The 10,956-nt window shown below is 37.3% G+C and overlaps 1 protein-coding gene across 1 annotated transcript in view; it reads right to left on the bottom strand.

Moving 5' to 3' along the window:
• The window catches only part of nek7 (NIMA-related kinase 7), a gene marked incomplete in the record, with an annotated part of 74,518 nt that extends 64,664 nt beyond the window's left edge, over positions 1-9,854 (bottom strand). Inside the window, 1 exon segment of the mRNA XM_014007320.1 lies at positions 9,594-9,854.
• Between the last annotated feature and the right edge of the window lie 1,102 nt (positions 9,855-10,956).

Raw genomic sequence — 10,956 nt, 5'->3', positions numbered from 1 at the left:
AGGCAATATTATCGTTTATCGCAATAAATTTTGAGACAATTAATCGCCCAGCAAAATTTGTTATCGTGACAGGCCTACTTGTGAGCACGATGTCCGCTTGCTCAAAGTAAATAAAGTACCACCACTTTCTTTATCTCATCCGCCATTAAACAGAGACCGGCAGAGGAAAACAACAGAGGTGCCTACCGACAGTCCGAACACGTCTGACCTGAAAGAGCACAAGCAGCCAGCTTGAAGCATTGGGCGCGATTTGGTTCTGAATGTAGCTTAAAGACCTTTTTATTTATTTAACTCAATCCTCTTTTGCTTATTTGATTGAAACTTATTTGCTTTCCATGGACCTCCATCACACATTTTTTCTAGCGAGGAAATGACATCAGTAGAAATACGTGGAGCTGGATTTTAATTTGTGCAATAAAAAAAACACTGTGTTAGTTGATTTCAAGAGTTTTCACTTTAAAGAAATTTGTTACAACTGATGTTACAATACAAAGARTTGGATGTTGTCTTGATATTTGTTAAATTTTATATAGTGAGAAACATGTTAAATAAAAAAAATTAAAAAAATGTTTAGTATTAAAAAAACAACACACACAAAGAACCAAATATTTGGAACAGTTAAGTACCAGTACCAATTCCCAGGTACTGGTTATTGGTACTGAATCGATTCAAATGTCAAAGTTACCCATCCCTAATCGACAGTTTATAATTTGAGGGTTTTTGCTCTTCGAATTTACACACTGTCTTCCTGCTAATAAATTGCCAAAAGGCACATTTTCAATCAAACTTTTCCTTCAAGATTCTAGTTTAATATATCTCACAAAAATGCATTTATTTATATCTGAATAATATTCCGAGAATGAACACATCAGTTTTCAAATTTGAAAAAAAAAAGAGGAATATAGACGCATGGAAAGCAAGTAAGATACACAGAAAAAGAAAAAAGCTCCTCAACAGGGGTTGAAAGCAACTAAACCAGAGAGGTCTTCCCTGCCACTTTCACACATTGGAATATTAATATTTATGAGACTTCCTATTTTCTCCCCCTCTGTTTTTCCCTCAGACGATTTGAACATGAAAAACTTGAAAAGTGTAAATTCCAGGAGTTGCGTATCACAGTTTGACCTGAAGCCACCCAGCAGACACCAACCATGACAGACTCGCTGTTCAAAGCAGACGAAGCTTCTTTCATCAGGGGATCCTGGTGTTTTTTTACAGTGTGACACCACCAGCCCATGCCATCTGCCTGTTTCCAAAAATCAGAACTCCAAGATGTGCTTCCTGCTTGTGTGTTGTTTTTAGGTGGGCTTCACAACCAAGGCCCAGCATCACGCAAGCTTTTGCTGCTATGCTTCTTGCCGACTGCTGTTTACAGCAAAGCCTCGCAGTGTGGCGCAATGTTAAATATTCACTGTTAAACTGCYGAGCCAGAACTGGTTGGGAACTCAGCCAAGAATTCACAGCACTGCACTGGATTCCCCCTCTCTTTGTAACATACAATTTACTAAACCAATCGAAAATCAGATGAACTTAGCACCAATTTTTAGCAATAAGTCCACTTCCACAAATTCAAACTAAAAGGGAAACTTTCAGGGCATACTTCAGTTACAAAGYTGTACTTAAATAAAAATAAAAAAAGACATCATCTCCTGGTCCAGGTCTCTGCTGCAATCAGATATGTGTAAAATATTTTTATTTAGTGCCCCAAAACCACACTAGCAAAGGTCTATCATCTTCGGCTTGGCAGGACTTCTGACGGAGGCAGTCGGCAGCGCCAAACAGACCTAACCCCCGCTGCTAAAGCTTCCTGCTGCTCTCAGGGAGTCAGGCTGCCTGCCTCCCTGACACTTGGCCAGGCTGGGCAGGAAGGAGGCGACTGAGGGGAGGCCCCAGGTAGACAGGACCCCCAGCAGTGGAGGGCCATAAATGGAGGGGGGCAGACTTTGAGTCACAGAAGCAGAAAGGCATTGACTCAAGGAAAAAGAATGAAACGAGGATAAAGGGGTTGATAAGCAACAACAAGAAAGTGTCAGAGATGAGAAGCAGTAATGGGGGTGGGGGGGTTGGGGGTAGATGCGTGGCATGGAAATGGAGACAAAGTGAGACAAATGGGCTTGAGGGCAACTTGGGCAGCGGGAGATGACAGGAGTGTCTTGTTGTGACTCCTCTTGCTTTTTTATGCCCCCAAGCCTCGACCGCAACCTCAAAGCCTTTGGCCAAACCAAGAGACCATGGGAGACCATGGAAAAGTGCTGTGAGTCACAGTAAAAACAGACGGGAAAGCAGGAAGAACACAAGAAAGACATTTTCCGTGTCTTACAAATGAAGAAGGGCAAAACAAAGATGGAAAACAAAAGAACATGGATTTCCTCATAACTTTATGCTTTCTATCTAAAGAGTTTGGAAGTTGTTTTACAACAAAACCACTACAACTCTCACATTGTGAACTTCTGAGAGGAAATTAAAAATAACTAGTATTAATTTTGTTTTACACACAAAGCTACACAATATATGAAGTATGTCTATTTTGTGTGTTTAAGTCAGTGTTGCAGTTTGGTGTTGTAAATGATATACTTAATATCTAACAGTATTACATAGCTGTGTAGATAATTCTCCAAGATGAATCAAAGTGATAAGAGAAACTTTACTGTTTAAAGAAAAGTTAATACTTAGTGATTCTCTAACCTAACCTAAACTTATCAAACATTTGTGGTACTTTCATAACTAATAATCTCAAGAGCCTAATTTATTCTTAAAAACCAAGTTTTGAACACTTTGGAACAGCATAATTATTATGCATTATTATCACCATAAGCATACAAGCAAAATATGTTTTTTTAATAAAAAAGCTGCCATGAGAAGCTATAAAGTAAACTGAGAAAACCACACATCAAGATGTAGTTGTAATAAATTTGATAAAGGTAGAATATAAACAAAATGGCAACAAAAGTCCAGTTAGGTTTTATGTATCTCTGAAGTTATTATTTTTTATAATCAAGCAATTTTGTCATTTTAATCAATTAAGTTCTGACGGACCTTATACTATCATTACTCATTTCTGATGTTCCATCTTAACCTAAAACAGTTCCAAGGTCAGTAAATTTTCGCCTTGCGTGTCTATAAATTATGTTCGCTCGTGCTCAATGAGAAAAAGCATCATTGCCACACAAACATGAACAACATTCATATGACAGAGTATTTCCAATGAGCGAAACCTAAAATGCTCTGAATTAAAACACATTATTTAAACGTCATAAGCTTTTTAGGATGAAAAGATGAAGGGTAAAACAGAYAACATGACAAAACAAGATGCTCTTAAACAAATTTGCTCTGTTCAGCAGAAAATCTCGTGCGAGACATTAAGCTTCATTTGTGGTGAGGTTGGAACAAATGCCCACAGCACCGTCAGCAACAAACACACACAAAATATCTTCCTCTCTTTCTGCTCATGAGTGTAAATTCACTTTGCTTTTGTCTCATCTCATGACAAATGTGTGCTGTCACTGCCACTGATGCAGTGTTTACAGTGGCATATACCATCTTGCAGTTATTTGATGAAAGTGAAGACTAACCTGAGGCTTTTATATCTTTGCATGTGAATAGTCAGAAGCGATAGAAAGAGAGAGGCAACTCCAGAGTGATATCCAGTATTTAAAAAAAAGAAAAAGAGAAAATTAGTGTGATCGCTACTTTTCTGTTAAAGTTTGTTAAAAAATAAGCAATGTTCTTTAACCTTTAGTTGTTCAAATCTAACACCAGTTAATAATAATAATGACGTGAATGTTTGAGTGAGCCACACAAAACCATCCGGACACAGCTGTGGACTGATTAGTTTTTTTTTTTAAATCTGCCTCTGACAGGTATCAGCTAACCAGTGACCAGAACCTGGAAAACCACATCCAGTAACCAACTTCTTCACATCCTGACCCTGCCTCATGACATATGTTAAAGGGCAGGCTATTTCTATATGGAGTCAAGATGTCAGACATTATTCCTCATGCTAATGTTTAATCACGGTTCTTATATGTGTTGTTTTAAATCAGACATGCAGGGGTAGACATAACCATTGTTTAGGTTGTCTGAGACAACCTATTTTCATTTCAGACAACCAGATCCTGTCTCCTGGTTGTCCGGTGGACAACCAAGAAAAAAAGACTTTGATTAAAGTCCTCTGCTGTGGGTGTCCATCATTTGTAAAAGTGAAAGGGAGAAAAAACKTGGTAAAGTTGAACAGAACACTAAAGTGTAACTTTTAATAAGGTCATGTACACAGTATACTCCTATTTAAGTGAAAATGTTTGACCAATGAGCAGAAAGAAGTTTATGAATGTTGGTTAACCTCTAGATTTTATTAGCAACATTTTTGCTGCTTTACTCTATTTCAAAGAAGAGAATGAGGAAGTTTTATTCACACAGATCATGTCAACCTGGCTGACTGAGAACAATTATATATAATAAACTTTGTCTACAGAACAATATACTTGTTAAATTACATTTTTCTTGAGATTCTTTTGGACAACCAAAATGTTTTGCGGACAACCAGGTTTTATCAACAGGTTGTCCCGCTAGACAACCTGAAAAATATCCTTATGTCTACCCCTGGACATGTATCTACCTAAAAGCCTCCTGAGTCTGTGAAACCCTGATCAAGAGTCCCACAACTCAGTCTGCACATAAAATCATCAATTCAATCAGAATTAACCACATTATAAACAGATATTACTGTTCACCTAATAAAAGACGATACAATGTGTAGTGTCTTTAAAAGTCAGTAGTAAACTACCCCAATAAATTTCTTCCAAGTTCACAGCTTAGTCGTTCAGTTCATCGAAAAGCCATTTGTGATTTTGTTTATTACACATGCAGTACAGATTATGGTAAGGCAATATGCCTGAAAAATGTATCCCAAAAAGCATTTTAATCAATAATTAGTGATTAGTTTATTTTTTTGTTTTACCTAYTTAAAATAAAGACCATGAAAAAAAAAGACTGCAATCATTTTCTCCTTTTGATGCCACCAAACATGCTTAGCTGGGCTGTGTGAGGTCGAGCACCTAAAGCCTTTCTTTGCCTACATCCCCAGATTGTCATGCAGTTCTGGATCAGATTGATGAATTTTCTATTGATATTGATCGTTTGTCTACTGTGATGCATATCGTTATTGTTTAGTTGCTCTGCCCTAGTACAGGTATAGTTATTTCACATCCCTTAATAGTACAACTGGTCGTGAAAGTAACTACTCTAAACTGCGGTGGAGGTACAGAGACCAATTCAAACTTTTGGAAAGTCCACATCACTCTGGACATTACCGTTGTTCCTCTTCAGATTTTGCAGAGTAAGCACAGTATTACGCACCCAATACTATTACGCCACTTTAGTTTGATCAATACTTCACAGTGGCCTTATAGGACTGTTTCCTTTACGCAGAAAGCATTTCATCAGGCTATTGCCCAACAGTTCAGACTTGGCAGAATGTATGTTGGACCACTAGGTTTTACTAAGTACATCAGATTTTCATTGTAATACGATACGCTGCCCAAACAGGCTCACTTTATGAGACTTTCCGAGCATTGATTTCCCAGTTTAACAGTTACGGCTATTAAGCTGTGACTCAGTGTGCGTATACATTTGTCATCATCACTTCTCAATAAAAACAGTGCAAAACATGATGAACTTGTCTGTCAGTCTCTTTACATAATTTTCAACCGAAACTTTGTCTCACTACGTGAAATTATTTTCAATGTTTAAGCAACAGTTACAAAAGTAACAGAAAAACCATACAGCAGGGGTCCCCAAACATTTTCCTGTAAGGGCCACATAACTTTTCCCTTCTCTGGTGGGGGGCCGGAGTCAGTTTGTAACACAAAAAATTGTGACTATTGCAGGAGTGCCTAAATGTAAAAATTTATTGTTTTCCAGAAAGCACAATCAAATAAMCCTCTCTGGGTTCTTCACAGTATGTATTCTGCTGAGCTAACAGTCCACTTTTTAGCTTTGAGAGTTTGTTTGCACGCATTTGGCCTTGCAAGCTATCATACTTGTCTTTGTGACGGGATTCAGTGTCGCCGCAGATTGTATTCTTTGAATACCGCCAYCGCCGCTTGACAGATGTACAAAAAATAATAATAATCGTTTGTCCATTGCAGCTTAAATGCCCTGCATTCTGAATCAATTTTTCTTACCTAATCTCTTTGCCATTATTCCGTTCTCTCTTTGAGAGGGGCGGGTTTAGGATTTTTTTCTGGGGGTTGCCAGATAGGGACACAGACCGCAGAAGGGTGGAACAGAATGTCATGTTATATGCGTGTATGTATGAAATAGTTACTAACTAATAATAGTTAATAATGAAAATAGTTCATAACTAAGGAACATTTTATTGCAAAAGTCCAACTTTATAATCAAATATAAATACACATATATGAAAAAAAAAACAACCTAAATGCTCTCTGGTATTGTTCTGGGGGCCAGACCAAATGGGGAGGCGGGCCGGATCCGGCCCGCGGGCCGTAGTTTGGGGACCACTGCCATAGAGCTTAGTACCGTTTTGTTGTAAATGAGTACTAATTTCTTTTACCTTTCCAGTAATTACCTAATTTCCCTCTGGGATCAATAAAGTATTTTTGAATTGAATTGAATTGAATTACTGGTAAAGAACTGTTATTTTTTTCAAAGATTTTTTATTATTTTTAACATAAAACACATGGTAAAGAACTGTTTTTAAAGGAATATGTTTTTTTCATATTTATTTCTATCTTTTTCTTATTTGCTTAAAGGCTCCGTCCTGTAAGCTAAAAATGTGCATTTCATCTTCTCTTAATTGCTCTCTTATTTTAATGGGTTCATAACTCTACTGCACATAATAGAGTATTTTCACACCACAAAGGGTTTGGAAGCCAAAAACAAGACAAATATTTTAAAAAAGCATGAAGAAATCGTTTTTTCTCCAACACCCTTTGCTGTGGAATAAACCACTGACATTGTGTGGTCATGGTATGAGATGACCCAGGGGCAGTGAAAGAATTTCAGAAACTTTAAAAACAGGTCTTAGGTCAGTAATTTTTTGTTTTTTTACAAGTCTTTGTAGTATTCTCCCTTCAGGGCACTACAGAGCCCAAAGAGAAAAGGCATCAATGCCACACTAAAATGAACACCATTCACATGACATAAGGAGCTGCAAGGCATCCTCTAAGGATATTTGAATACTTGAAACATCAGTGACCCTTCATATAATAAAGGGGAGGTAGATAAGAAAAATATTGACAGGCAGGCTGTTTGAGAGGAGTTTAAGAAGCTGCTTAGACAACCCACACTCTTTGCCAAAGACCTTGCTCTAAACTTGAACCAAACAGAGTGCAAAAAGGAAAGACTCCATTTAAAATTCCTCTACACCATTAAGCTGCTATTTTCCATCTTTCATCTATACATTTTTCAATATTTATTTATTAACTTATTTGCTTTTAATACACCAAATAACCTCAAAGCATAAATATTAATAAATTCTATGGTACTGATCGACGCATTGTTCTGTACAATGCTTGGTCAAGGTCTTTCACATCATGCAAAAGACAGTGCTTAATGTAGCTTAAAAAAAGGCCTCGGGAAGCATCTTCCGTCAAATATGCTTTATAAAAGAAAAAGTGCAAATTTTTTTTTTTGTTCTCTGTGAAAACCCAAAGGCAAGATGACTGCTAAAATGGTCAGATGACAAATGTCTCATCTGATCTTTAACGCTGTGGAAGGGCCAGCCAGCTTCAGGGCTAAAACAGGAAACTCTCACAGGACTGAGTGATTTGGTAAATTCCAGCGCGCTAAATCACTGCTCTGAGTGCAGCAGATTTCTCTGCATCAATGAACTGCTTTTAAGCTAGAACTCTGAATATCTTTGAAGCAGGAAAAATTCATTAATAAAACTGAAATGACCAAAACAATATATGACTATATATGTCTGACACCTGTCATGAAATGATGATAATGTGCTGCTCTTTGGTAATAAAGTGAAATAACTCTTTTCTCAGAAGTTACATAAATAGATCAGATATAACTGAACATTAATTACCAGGCTGCACCTGCTAAATCCAAACAACAGAACAAAGATACATTTCCAATTCTTGTCTTGTACCTCCTAAAAGCTGAAAATCGGGAGATGTACTGACAGAAATCCTTCACCACAGACTGATTGTCAGCCATTTTCTGACCATGGGGTTCGTGACACATTCCCTGATTATCAACTTCACAGAGCAAGCCAGTGCTCATCTCAATCACCTGATGAGTCAAGCCTGTAGGCTCTGACGATGATCAAATGTGGCAACACAGAACTGAGTAATAATTGGGTCAACAAGGTATGTCAGCTCCCACTAACTCCTGTTTGAATCATCTTTCTTTGTTGTAGACAAACGTGATGGCATGACACTTTAAATATGTGACTGTGATGGGCAGCGACAGCAACGTTCCACTGGATGCAGCTTCACTCCTACACGTTTCCCCCCAAATTTTTGGATTTGTTAGAATGAAGACTCCATGCATACCTGATTTTTAACATGGTTGCTCCACCTTTGGATAATAATTCTAATTTTTATCTTCCTCAAGTATAAATATTACATAATGCTTAAGTATAAATTAATAAACAGAATCAATTATAATCAACAGACATCACAGGTTCCAACAAAACCAATATTTATATTAATTTTTACAGCTTTTGCAAGACTCATTAAGGAATTACAAAAAGAAGGTAGTTAATAAATAAAAAAGGTCAACATTTCACCTAAACTTTTAACTTTGTTGATACATTTGTGTTGCTCTTTTGAATACAAAAAATAAAAATCAGTGCTGATCCCTGAAAAAATTTGCTGACCTTGTGTCTTCACACTAAAATTAATGTGGAATAGTCTGTTCCACAAGTTATAATTTAGAAGTGCCTTTTAAATACTTAAGTGCAATTATGGAAAATGTTATATCATGATAATAATCATGAAGTACTTTAGTTAAGCATGCACGATACACTGAATTTAAGCTTGTTTTTACAGATACATCACATGACAGCGTTTTTATTTCTTTACTGAAGAGGTACTGTATAAGCAAAGGGCACAAATACACATGATGAGAATCAACAATAATGAAGAATATATTGTAAAAGACTGGGTTGTTCAGTCGTACACACCAGAGAAAGTTTTTAAACACTGCTGCACATTAAATCAGTGAAGCATGAACACAAGCAATCCATCACATGTTTAAGCTGCATGAATTTCTTGTGCCGAAAATTAATTTAGGACACAGTTGTCAACACATCGTCATTACATGGCTACAGCGATACTGTTATCGTTCACTGACAGTGTCGATTGTGTAATTTTAAGGTAGTTTGAGTTAGCAAAACAGCATGCTAGCTGGCTAACAGGCAAAGCTAGCGGTGAACTTCCTACGAACTTTAAAAAGCGCGTGCCCAAACTCAAAATGTAACAAAAAAGTCATAGTTGTGAGTTTTGTGAGTCCGCTAGCTCCTCGACAAGTTAAACATACAGGTGACGACGGTTTATATTAAGTTTATCAGCTGTATTTTTATTTTAAAAGTTCACTGTCAGCGCTGTCCCAGTACTTACCAGGAAGTGGGAATCTGTTGCTAAGCTAGTCCTCCTTCACAACTTTCCTCCGAAGCGACTTTGATTTCTTCGTGACTTTCTCTTTCTTGCCAAGGTCGTAACAAAAGTTGACTAGACAGGCCTCCCTTTCTTGCGTGGCACTTGTCTGTACACTACGAGKTTTTTTTTTCCCACCAACCACACAGAGAGCGCCTGTGCTGTGGAGTCAGACGTGCTTTCACAGAGTCCARTAAAAAAGGCCCACACCGCTGATCCTGTAATGTAAACACCACAGAGATCCCGGTGGGAAGCAGTCAAATCTCGCGAGATCTAACCGAAAACTTGCAAGATTACAAACTGGACATTTTTCAACTAAAAAGACACTTTCCTTTTTAAATTGGTGAGCTCTCTCTCTCGTTTTTATTTTTAGAGTCWGTGTAAATCTGTTTATAAATGATAAATGAAACAGGTGAAACTGATTTTGTCTGAGCTGAAGAGATGTTTTTTTCTTTCTTTCTGCAGGAAAAGATGAAGATACAGTTTGGTTAATTGAAGCTACATAGAGGTTTGTTGTTTCAGATGTTTTTTGTTTATCAAATTGCAAAGAAGCAAATTGTATTTTTTGTGAAAATGTAATGCAAATTCAGTCCTGTGACTTGCAACCTGTCCACGGTGTACGGGGCACCACCAGTGACCCTGACAGGAAGACACAGATTAAGATAATGGATGGATGGATAGTGCTGATAATTAAAATATAATCACAGACTGTATATAAAATGTTCACTTCCTCTTTTCTGTACCTGTTTAATCTTGTGGGAGGTTGTGGGGAGCTGGTGCAGTCTATAGCAAAGCCAATTTAGGGCAAATCAGAACATCCAAATAGCCAAACATTTTGTTTTCTAGACAGAAAACCAGAGAAACCACTGGAAACTCATGAACACAATGTTGATGAGTCCATGTATCACATATTGTTCTGGAATCAGACAAAACCTAACCTCTTGGAACTAGACTATTTTGATAAATGGGGTTGTCATTATATGTTAATGCAATTTGTCAGCTGCAACTTGTGCAATTTATAGTTAGTTCCATGGAAAAATCATTGGTTTTATTATTTTTATGCACCTGAATGGATTTGTTGCAGAAACTGCCAATTTGACGCTCAGTGGACTGCAAGTCCAGATAAGAAAATCTGCTTTTCTTGGTGGCTTGGTCAAACAAACTTTTAGTTTCTGAAGGTGGTGCTTGTATGTAGCATCCAGAAGATGTTGGATTCTGTTTAGGTCAGATTTGAGGTGGATAAGAAACTTTACATCAGTCGTATAATAAGTCAATAGATTTTGTCCACAACTATTTTTCCAAAGTTAGAAAAACAGGCTTTTTTTAT

The sequence above is a fragment of the Austrofundulus limnaeus genome, unplaced genomic scaffold, assembly GCF_001266775.1.
Source record: "Austrofundulus limnaeus strain Quisiro unplaced genomic scaffold, Austrofundulus_limnaeus-1.0 Scaffold41, whole genome shotgun sequence".
Classification (NCBI taxonomy): Eukaryota; Metazoa; Chordata; class Actinopteri; order Cyprinodontiformes; family Rivulidae; genus Austrofundulus; species Austrofundulus limnaeus.
This window is presented reverse-complemented; position numbering and strand designations above follow the sequence as displayed.